Raw genomic sequence first — 12686 nt, forward strand, 5'->3', positions numbered from 1 at the left:
AGAGCAGAATTGATGATTTGCAGTGAAACCGAATGGCCCACTAAATCTAAAATATGTACTTTCTGACCCTTTACAGAAAAATCTTTTACAGAAGAATTTACTGAACCCTGGCTTAGAGAAATGCTACATGTAGTGCTGGACTGCAAAGAGTTAAGGAGATTGTGACAAGATGTGACTTAAAGAACAACGTCCTATATTAAAAATGTCTTTTTATAAAAAGGGATTGAGAACCAAACTAAATCATGTGGTAGATTTATATTTTGACTCAAGTTCCTTCTTTTGTCACAGAAAGCTAACAGTTAGAAGTCCTCTTGTTAGTCCACAGATAACATTTTGAGTGCCACAATTTCAAAGCTTGCTTCAAAGATGTAACAAGGGTGAATATCCAGTGAGAAGGGATTGTGTACAGAATAAAGATATGAATCTTAACATTAGATGAGGAATGACTTAATTTCATTTCTTGTCATTACACATAAATATTTCCATGTTTAAATGCAGGAATAAAGTGTGGAATATTTAAGGCATGTAAGTGTTGAAAACTTATAAGAGCCAGACTCAAAGAGGAAAATAAAGTAATTAAATAAGCAATATCACTAAACAACCTGGATGCCAATCAAAGAAAGATTTAATTTGAAGACAAATTTTTCAGAGAGGAAAGAAGCAAGCAAACTACAGATTTCAAAATAACATACAGAGCTTGGTATTTCCAATTATCTTCAAAGAATTTGTAATTATCTCAGAAACCTCAGCTTGTTCTAACATGACTTTTAAAATCATCCTGATGAGTTTTTCAAAAATCAAGCATTGACCTCTGTTAGTATTTTGAATCCTATTGTCTTATATTACAGAGCACTATTAATTTCATGAACTTGATAATCCCTTTTACCTTTGTTAAGAGTGTTTCTACTATCTTCCTCTACACTGAAAAGAGAAGCATGTACACATTAGGAAAACAGTTAATTAATTGGAAAATGATAATAACTTTGAAAAAATTGAAAAATGATCTAATAAAAATTATAATTATTATAAAGAGAGATCCCTGATTCTGAACAAAAGAGAAGGCCACATTAAATACCAATTTTTTTATACTTCTTTAATGCTATCAAACATTCTTTAGTTTTTAAAGTGTTAATTTTGACAAATAAAATTATTTTCTTCAGATAAACATTTCCAGTATTATTTTTCCTGCTTACTTCCTCTTGCATAAATAAGCAAAATTCCATTCTATGTAAACTCTTAAACTAGAAAGTTCAAATGATAAATTAATGTAAACTCTAGCCATGCTTTTTACTTTTCTGTCTTTTGCAAGAATTAGATCCATATTATTACGTCCTTGGAAGTAAAGTATTCTCAAAATTGTGTGTTTTGTAATATTAAATATACCCCCATTATATTATCCTTCATTGTATCTATGTTATTAGTCTTCCTATTACTAAATAAATATGCTTTAATCCTCTAGTTAAAAATGTCCTTAGAATCCAGAAGGATTATCATTTGAAAGATGAATATTGTAGAGCCAGATAAACAAATTATTTGCTAAATGTAGAAAGAAATATGAAATATGAAAGGAACTGCACTACTGCACGAAGACTTGTGAGCCAGGTTAAAAGAAAGGGGGCAAAGGAGTCAGCAGAAGCACTGTCTGCTCCAGGAGACACTTTCATAATGTGACTTTTGGAAATAGATACCAAACATGACCTTTTGCTATTTCTTTTTACAGGTATTTTGTGAATAATGTAACTTTTAAAAGACATTAACTGTTAAAAGATGTCTGTGAACACAAGCCTGAGTGTCAAAATATAGACCCAGAAGAACACACAATGCATGATTCCATTTATCTATTATATATATACACACATATCTATATCTTTTTTATTCAAATAGCTTCCAGAGCATTAAATTGGGAAAATGAGGACACTTTCTGAACAGGTAAAAACATTCTATATACTAATGCAGGTCTGGTATAAAACTGAATGTATAAGTTTGTCCAAATGTATCATTTTCTAAGCTTAAAATCTGTGCATTCCATTCTATATAAATTTTTAAACTGCAAAGTTCAAACTAAATCAATGCAAACTCTAGCTATAAGCTCTGATGTTATTTTTTGGGTACTGGGGATTGAACCCAAGGGTGCTTACCCAGTGAGCAACATCCTCAGTCCTTTTTAAAAAAAATTTTAGATAGAGCAGTGTCTCCCTAAATTGCATAGAGCCTTGCTAAATTGCTGAGACTACTTTTGATCTTGCCATCCTCCTGTCTGAGCCTCCCAGGCCTCTGGGATTAAAGTCATGTACCACTACACCCAGCAATTTGCTTTTTTTCTAAATGATAAAGTTTCATAATTTTTACACTAATATCTACACATTGTATACTTGAAAAACAAAAGTACATGTTGAAGAAAGTGACAGATTTCTCACTGCTGTCAAAGGTAAAGTTAAGTGTGGTTATTGAAAAGGTCTTTCTGAAGTATATGGTATTGGCTCCAAAATTGAACAGATGCAATGACATACTGGTAGCAACAAGCATAAAAACACCCAGTTATTAGCTTCTATGTATCATTTTCCACCAAAAAAAAAAAAATCAGAGATTTATTTGTTGAAAGGTAAAAGACTGATCACAGAGATCCAGAAGGAAGAAAATTTTAAATTGGGTGATGAAAGAGATCTCAACTAGAAGATGATAATTAATCTGAGAAATTAAATATGGAAAGAAATTAAATAGTTATCCAATAAGAATAACTTGCCACAACCACAGGCAGTCACATTCAAGGAATTCTGTTTTAGGGTAATTTTTTTCTTAATGAGAGTTCTTTGCTTTGAGTTGTAAATCTACTGACTTGGAATAGGGGTGGGACCCATGGCTGATCCAGAATTCAGTTAAGTCACAGTCCAACCTTATCCTTTTGTGGTAGGACATTTTAAAAATATCTGTTATAGACACATACCATGTATAGCTATGCATTTTAACCAAATAGACATGATAATGATGATAACATCACCCATACATATATGCCAAGCACTGTGCTTAGCAAAATTTTGTCCATTAAGGAATATTTGATTCTCAAAACAGACTCATGAATCAGGTGCTAGTATTCCAAACTTATAAATGAAAATTTGAAATATATAAATGTTAATTAGCTTATTCATAGTCATGCAGGAAATGATTTATATAGGATGTGAACCCAGATGTTCTAGTATATTGTCTATACACTTTTTTTCCTCATTTTTTATTGATGTATAATTGTTGTACATCTTGATGGGAATTGTTATTATATATTCATACATACATACAATAACCAACTTATTACAATGCATCTCTGCCATAAGAATTAAATATATAGATTTATTTTTTTGCTATTGATTGGCAATTATATATATATATATATATATATATAAATTCTACTTCATTGGTTCCCTTTCAACTTTCATATGCTTTCCTTTATAGATTTTATATCTTCTAATTAATTGCAACTCCAAACAAGCACTGGCATGAACCAGCACTGCTATTATAATGCACAGGAGAAAGTGGTTTTTGTTTCTTGGTTCTGGGGATTGAACCCAGCATTGCTTAACCACTGAGCCACATTTCCAGCTTATTTTTTTTTTTTTTTAATTTGAGACAGGGTCTCAATAAGTTGCTTAGGGACTCATTAAGTTGCTGAGGCTGGCTTAGAACTTGCAATCCTCCTGCCTCAATCTCCTGAGCTGCAGGAATTACAGGTGTGCGTGACCGCCCCCAGCAAGGAACTGTATGATATAAAGTGTATTAAGAATTGTAATGTAATAATAATAATAATAATACTCATGTATAATGGCATAATTTGGCGCGAACATACTTTATATGCAGAGTTATAAAAATGGTGTTGTGAATGCATAATTATGATTGTAATGCATTCCACTATTGTCATCTATGTAAGAATTTTTAAAAAGAAGACTAAATTAAAATTTAACAGATTTCTAATGTTACAAAGGCAAACTTTCATTTTAGCAAAAAAGGCCACAAAATAAGTCTTTTAGAATCACACAAAATCATTACTGCTTTTTTCACCTTGGAGGATTTTTATATTTCAGTTATACTGACACACAAACAGAATCTTTCCCTGTTATGAATACAATTAATAAAGCAATTTCCAGCATGTTGTTTTATGATCATTAATATAAATGAATGAAATACAATCAGGATAGATTATTGATTTTGGAAGCTAATAATTATAAAATCACTGGTAGTTTCATTTCATGCAATAAAAAGTGCAAAAAATAAACAGGTTCCATGATAAAGAAAAAATTTTTTAAAAAAAATATAGGATTATATGGAACAGTTTTTTTCTTGTCATACAGTTGCATTACTATAAACACATGAATATTATATGGCAGTGTTCAATAAACAAGAAACTCCAAGATGTAAACATAAATGAAATAATTTTTTCCTATAAAAATTGAGCCTGTTCCTGGACTTTCTTGCCCTCAGCATGGCTTGTAATAGTTAGGAAGACACTATACATTTTCTTAATTAATCTCCTCAACATTCATTTTAGAACTGTTTAAATATGTGACCTAAAATAATCTTTATTCCAATAGTACACAGTTTTTATTTTTTCTCTTACATTTTTAATATATACCTAATGTTTGTTTATTAGGGAAAATATACTTTAGTTCTTTTCATGAATGTAATGCTGTGGCAACATTTGATTATTAAGAAACTAATTTTTTCAGTCTATTTTCCGTATACAGTTTTTTGAGGGTGGTTAACTGATCACTCCTCAGCTGTAATTTTGAGCTCCACTGAACTGTTATGGATGTTCCATTTTAAAACAGAACATATGTGAACAGAACTGTTCCCGTTATGCTTGACTGATGCCCCTGATTGTGTTCTAAATTCACAACTGTGCCTCTAGTTATGAACTAATAACTTTGATTATTTAGGTAAAGTCAAATCTTCAAATCCAATTCTGTTAGTCTAATTGAAAAACAACTAAAATGCAATTGCCTCTATCCCCCCAGTCTTGAAAGATCTCATAGTTAAAGCTGTATGAAATTCTTGACATTAAACTACATTATAACCAGCCCACTTTTAAGTCAGTAAGCAATTGTTCATTGAAATGAGAAAATATGAGATTGATTTCATGAAATGCTAACATAATTTGAATAAACTTGAAGTTGTTTAGAAATAGTTTTATTGTAATTAGAGGATATATCTAAAACTATAGCACAAATAAAACTTATATGATTGATACAGTTTCCTTTGTGCTTCTCGTAACCACAAACACCTTCTTATGAAAAAAATGCAATATGAGAAACAGTACAGAAGCTAATTTTTCAGGACCCGAGTTTAAGCTTTACCTCAGTTACCTATTTGGCAAATCTATTTGGCATTTATTTTAATCTTTGACTCTTAGTTTGTAAAAGCATATAATAACTGGAAAACATACCTCATACCAAGTTATATAATAATTAATGAAGACATATATGTGAAAAATATTTCATATTATAAAAATCAGTAAGAGTGTTAATGTTAGTTAATTCTGAAAGATGTCTCCTTGCTCAGAGAAGTTTAGGATATAAGCCAAATTCAACCTTTAAAAATTCCCTGGGACTATCTGTTCAGGAACTATCTCAGAAATACCTGCATTTTGATCACCCTTATCTTAGGATTTAAATTTCCTCACAGATGCTTCTGTTTTTATAAGTACATGAAGAATTTCATTGCCATATCCATTGACTGTTACTCAAAGAGCTACCACTTACTTACAGTTAAGTTTGCATCATATTTTTAATAAATCTCATCAGCCTAACTAATCATACTTGCAACTAGAAATAAAACATGAAATAATGACCATAAACTTTTCTAATCTGTTGCTGTCTATTGTATGGATATATATTGAAGCACACATTTCTCTAATTCTAAAAGATTCTATGTAGTCTTTTTGTTTTTAATCATATAGAAATCAATTTTGCGTAAGTGTGCATTATGAGTAAATGAATATATTACTTATATTATCCTCATTTTATATATGTATATTCTTTCCTCTTATTATGCTATGTCCTGAGTATGTTCTATCTTGCCTTTCCAGATAGACTACATTATTCTCTAAAATCCCTTTGTGAATTCTTGGCCTGTATTTTTGTTATATTTCTTCTTTCTCTTTCTTAGCAAATCTCCCTTGTTAGACTCATTCGTCTATCATTTCTGTACTCTATCCCCAAAATATATGTTCTAAGTTTTGGATATTGAGGACTTCTTGGGATCTTTTCAATTTTATGATTCAAAAAAAAATGGACACAATTAGAGAATATCATTCTAAGCTAAATAAGCCAATCTCAAAAACACAAAGGCCGAATGTTTTCTCTGATATAATGATACTAATTCACAATAAGTGGGGGACTGTGCTAGGGAGAAAAGTTACTTTTGATTAGGTAGAGGAGAGTGGAAGGAAAGGGGTAGATATGGGGATAGGAAATATAGTAGAATGAGACAGACATTACCTTATGTACATATATGACTACATGACCGATGTGATTCTGCAACATGTACAATCAGAGAAATTATACCCCAATTATAAATGATATAGCAAAGTGTGTAAATGCATTCTTCTGTCATGTATAACTAATAAAGACAAATAAAAAATGTAAAAGTCTCTAATCTCATACATACTTTTAAAAATAATTTAAATTGCTTAATATTTTAAAACAGGCCACTGATTCAACACAGGTCCTATCTATAAATATGTACATGATTTAAATTAGGAGACAGAGAGAGGGGTTTATTTTCAAAGGGTGTTTGTGTGAAAGTGTGAGCAGGATGAGGGTAAAATTTAGCACAAGAGGGTGATTCAGGACTAAGAGAAGCAGAGCTCTTCATTCAGACCTGAAGGCTTAAGTGGAGGGAGTGACTAGCAGAAGAGTTATATAGGACAGGCTTCTTTGAGAGGGTTAAGCAGCCTGTGTGAAAAGACAGAATATGCCCATGCTGATCTCACAGGAAAGAAACTAGGGAGATTAATTCCTTGACTTCACTCTTCTCACTTCCTCTTAGTGGCTACACAGATTCCCCATGAGCCCACTCAACTGTAAGCTGGACACAGGTGTCATTATTGTGATCCATAAAAACCAGCCTCCTAGAGCAGAGGACAAGGGTAAAAGGACAAACAAAAGATACCTAGTATGGCTCACTTCTGCTTTCCCTCACCCATTTGTCCCAACATACACAATTTCCCATTATCTACCATATAATTGTGAAATACAGTTTACTAAGTCATCTACCCACTGAAATCTAAAATAGTAGTTATCACTAATGTTCTTCAAACATAGGGGGAAAGAAGAGAAAATTGATTAAAGTATAGTAAATATATTACAGTTAACCATCACAATATCAGTCTTATGGCTTACAATAGTTAATATGGATGTCTTTTCTCACTGATCATTCTGTAGTCCCTCTATTCTATGCCAGCCTCTCAGCTGCATGAGGCTTTTGGTTCAAATCTTAAAACTTTCACAAGCTGAGTCCTTCAGCCCAGTCTCATTTACTGCAATTTGCCATTCACCAGCACATTTGAGAAAGATATTATAATAAAAGCACACCAATTAAACCTTTTGGTTCTGATCAGTGTCCTCTTTACTCTCATTGTGAGACAGCAAACCAATTTACCACTTGTATTTAGGATTCATCACTTGCAATAGTTTAGTGGCAGTCCTTCCCCCATTGGATCAAGGGCAAAAGAAACATAAAATCACCCAGTAACAGATTGTGTTGCCTAGTGCCATCATCTGTGTCCCTTGGACAACACCACAGTCCTGAGTAAGGCATTATATAAATCTATAAATAATAGGGCTAGCATTCTGCACAGGAAATAAAAACCTATATTTGGAATATATGACTAATTCTATGAAGACAAAAGTTTTCCTACTGCACTATAGAAAGGCTAAGCCTGCCACCAGGTAGCTAACTGGGCCTCAGGAAATAATATATTGTTAGCATTAGTTGACAAAATTAAACAGTCACAGTTTGGGGAAAAGCAGGTGGTTGAACCTATTCTTATCAAACATCATTTCTACTATGGCCATTTTGTAGATTTTTTCACTAAGTAAACACTGGGATAACTGGGAAAGAGATAAATGTTCCTAGATTTGTTGATATAAATATTAAGAATCTATTTTTATGGAAGTAACTTAGGCTGAATAACTTAACCTAGTCTTAAATATACAAATTCCCTTTTAGGATAGAATGATTATGTGTCAATCTAATATTATAGTTCAGTGGTCAAGGTTTCAGATTCTCCCATGTTCTAGCAGCAATCCCAGAACTAATTTTCAATAGTTTTAAGCAGATAATAGTATATATTTCTCCAAAATTTTAATATACTGTATTAGGATTTCTCAGCAAAGTGAGACTTCTCTGGGGATCTATGCAGAAATTCACTATTCCATGGCCACATCAACTGATGCTGAAAAATATATGGGAGGAATCCAAAACAATGGAGATACAGAAGTACTTTTCACAGGACACTGCAAGAGAAAGGAATCAGGGTAACAAATGAGGAATGAGATTTTTAAAGAGAGAGAGAAAGAGAGGGGGTGGGGAAGAATTCTGGGAACAAATTAAAAAGTGAAAGGAATCCTGTTTGGCTTGGGCCTCTGGGAAGGCAACCCAGAGGAAAAAACAAAGCCTTTCACAACTGCATTCCCTGGCTCTCAGAATGGGGACAGGGAACCAGACACTGCAAAAATAAATTTAAGCAGGAAAGTGCAAACAACCTTGAGAATAACAGTATATGGGCAGTTCTAAGTGCATGATGAATCCATGCTTCTTACATATTTTAAGTCCAGTTTAGGAATTTGGAGTAAAATTGACTCCTCTGCCCAAAGAAGGTACTCACTCAGGACCTGTCCAAACCCCAAAGCTCAAAACCCCACAGCAGCCACTCTTAGACACAATCTTGGCTTAGTAGGGTGTGGACTGAACAATGAGCACCTCACTGAGTAGAAAATCGCTCCATCATCCTGCAGCTTCAGTACCAGAGGCTGCTATGGCCACAAGCCTGATTCCAACCTGTACAACCCCATGGAATTTCGCAGGATCTTCTTCTCAGACCACAGTTTTGAGATTGTAATCACTACTATAAAATCAAAATTTCACACACACACACACACACACACACACACACACACACACACACACAGTAGGAAAAGTCCCAGCTGAGTCCTATGCATGCTTAGGAGTGTTCCTTCAAAAAAAAAAAAAAGAAGTGCCATCTCCAATTCTCCTCCCAGCCTTGGAATGGTAGACAAACCTGCAAGGACCAGTCTCCCTACTGTTGAGTTTCCAGAGTTGAAAAAATTACTGGTCATGCCCTGTAGCTTTGGACCTCCACCAATGTTTGTGCTCACCATCACCCTCACCAACCACCTGCACATAAGCAGTGGGTTTGGGGGAAGGTCTCTTAACCAGCCCACAACCTTGGGTCTTCAGCTGCTGGCACAAAACCGCTTGGCATTGATAAAGCTTGTCCCTGCTGACTAGGAAAAGAGCCCATTCATGCTCCTCATATGCAAGACTCCATTTCATAAAAGTGAAAAAAAAATGTTATAGTGGAAGCACAGATATCAAAGTGAGGACACAAGAAACAGGAAAGAAGGCATGATACTACAAAGGATAGGAATTATTCTTCAGAAATAGATCTCAATTTGAAAGAAATAAATGCAATGCCTAAAAAAATTTTTAAAAGAAAAACAATTTTTTAAAGAAAAAACAAATTGAAAAGAATGTAGAAAGCATATGAGACTTATTGGACACAGTCAAGCCACAAAATATATGCATTATGAGAATTCCAGGAGGCAAAGGAAAAAAGAAAGACATTATTTCATAAAACAATGGATGAAAACTTCCCAAATCTAAAAGACATATGAAGATCTGGATTCAAGAATTAAAGAAGACCCCACCTAGATCCAACCAATTAGATGGTCGGTGGCAAAGACATATTGCCAAAAGTCCAAGACAAAGAATCCAAAAAAAGAAAGAAAAAAAAAATCAAGGCAAAAACATCAAGTCACACATAAGGAAAGGTCCCTCAGAGTAAGAGAAAATCTGGCAGCAGAAACCTTATAGACTAGAAAAAAAAAATGGGAAGATATATTCAAAACACTGAAATGAAATGTTACCAAACAAGAGTAGTATCAGGCAAGATTATCCATCAAAACCAAAAAAGAAATAAAGTCTTTCTGGATTAACAGAAACTGAGGGATTCATCACTCTCAAATCAGTACTATGTATGCTTGTATGAAAATACCACAGTGAATACTGTTAATTTAGATAGTTAATATGTATTAATATAATGATATATATATTATAAAATATATAATATATAATATAAAATATTATCAAACAAATTTTTAAATTTTTAAATCTTTACTATAAAGAAAAATTTTCTCTATTAAGCAAAATAATATTTTTCTAAATGATTGCTCTTATATAAATGAGACCCAGTATTTCCCCTTGAGATTGTTTTTGTCATAGTTTGTTCCCAAATCTATCTTATAAAACAATATTGGTTATATGACTTTATTTTCAAAAATGGCTACAGAAAATCTTAAATAATCATAACCTTAAGAGGAAAAAAAAAATAGGAATGATAATTCAAAAACAAGTGCCAGAAGACAACACTAATTTTCCGGTTAAGAATCCATTAGAGGATCCCTGAAAAATAGCCAAAAGCAAAAGTATTCCTTGTACATGTTCTTAATTTTCAACTAAAAGTCAAGCTGTCTCTGCCTACTGACCTGAGAAATCACCATTTTCCATGGCAAGTGGAATTTGTTAGGATGAGATATCCTTAAAAGCCAATTTTGTGTATGTAAACAAGACCAAAAAGTTGTTGATGAATGACACAACCAAGTTTACCCTAAGAAGATAATATCTAAAAGGGCTTTCACTCTTCAGATACACCTTGAAAGACATTTGTCTTAACTATACAGCTCTTGTTCTGGGAGTATAGCTCAGTACTAGAGCACTTGCCTAACATGGGCAAGGCCCTAGGTAAATCTCCAGCACTGGGGGTGGGGGTAGGGGGCAGCAGTGCTACACAGATCTTGAATTCTTCTGATAAACACAGTAGTTTTACCAAAAGCAAACATGATGACTGTCAAAGTCTACTAACAAAAGCTGTCAGGAATTTATTTTTATCTAGGTAAAATAAAAAAATAAAGGGGCTGGGGATGTGGCTCAAGCCGTATTTCGCTCGCCTGGCATTGGTGTGGCCAGGGTTTGATCCTCAGCACCACATACAAACAAAGATGTTGTGTCCGCAGAAAACTAAAAAATAAATATTAAAATTCTCATTCTCTCTCTCTCTCTCTCTCTCTCTCTCTCTCTCTCTCTCTCTCTCTCTAAAAAATAAAAATAAAAAAAAAACTAACAACAAAAACAAAACAAAAAATACAAAGAGAATGGCTAATGGCTAATAAATGACTTGCCAGACCAAAATGAGTACAAACATCAGATGAGAAAAAGAGAACTGGGACTTCTATTATTTTCCTTTTCTATTTCTTTTTTGGGCAGTGCTGGGGAGTGAACACAGGGCCTTACACATGGAAGGCAAATGTTCTACCTCTGAACTACATCCCCAGCCTTCTATTCCCCCTCCCCCAAAACTGGCTTTGAACTCAAGATCCTCCTGCCTCAGCTTCCCTAGTTGCTGGGATTATAGGTCTGTGCCACTGTGCTTGGCTCAGTTTTCTATTTTAAATGGGGAAACATAAAAGAATTCTGGAGAGTTGGTCAAATATTTGGAGCACAAATTCAGTATTAACTTACTTTACTCTCATTGGCAAGTTTGCCTCTAGGAGGTATAGGCACAAGGTGCATTAGGAGTATTACACTGTGACAACAAAATTCCTAGCAAGATCACAGGGAAAGTTGTGATGACTGTCAAAGCCTACCAACAAAAGCTGTCAGGAATTTATTTTTTATCTAGACAAAGTAAAAATAAATAAATACATAAATAAAAAAATTGTTTATTTATCTTTGTGTACTGAAGGAGAAAATGCCCAAGAGCAATATTTCAAACAATTCAGTGTGGGGAATATAAGGAGTTTTCTTAAAAGGTTTAGGTTTCCTTTGGATGATTCTGAGGGAAAATAAGTAAATGGGTATCAGTTCTCAATTTACTGATAATTAGAACAGGTGGAAAATCTGGAGTTTGTACATATACATGGGTCTCATTATGCCTTAGGTATATCCCTGTGTTTATCCCATGTTTCATTAGATCACCATTATCTCCATCTTTCAGGAAGTTTTTATAATATAGGGAAATATGCTACTTCTTTTAATTCATAAGCTAAATTAACCTAATGAAGTGAAAGCAATGTAATTTTTTTAATCTAAAAATAAATGGCTTCAAATAGAAATAAAAGTTCATTATATCATTACTTTCATTACAACACATGTTTAATATGGATGCAACCATATCCTGGGGCAAAAACCTTGCAGTATTAGCCAATGATGACAGCCAATAGTGTGTGAAGGTTTCTCTCTCCAGAGATTGGGTTGGTTTCTGCAGAGTGCTGCACTCCACTAATGTGCCATATCAAGCCATAGATTAACCTGAAGGGTAAAGAAAGGCCAGACATATAATAAAGTACAGAAAATAATTACAGAAGAGTCAACAAAATTATGAGGAAAAACAGAAGTATATA

This window comes from Ictidomys tridecemlineatus, chromosome 7 (assembly GCF_052094955.1).
Source record: "Ictidomys tridecemlineatus isolate mIctTri1 chromosome 7, mIctTri1.hap1, whole genome shotgun sequence".
NCBI lineage: Eukaryota > Metazoa > Chordata > Mammalia > Rodentia > Sciuridae > Ictidomys > Ictidomys tridecemlineatus.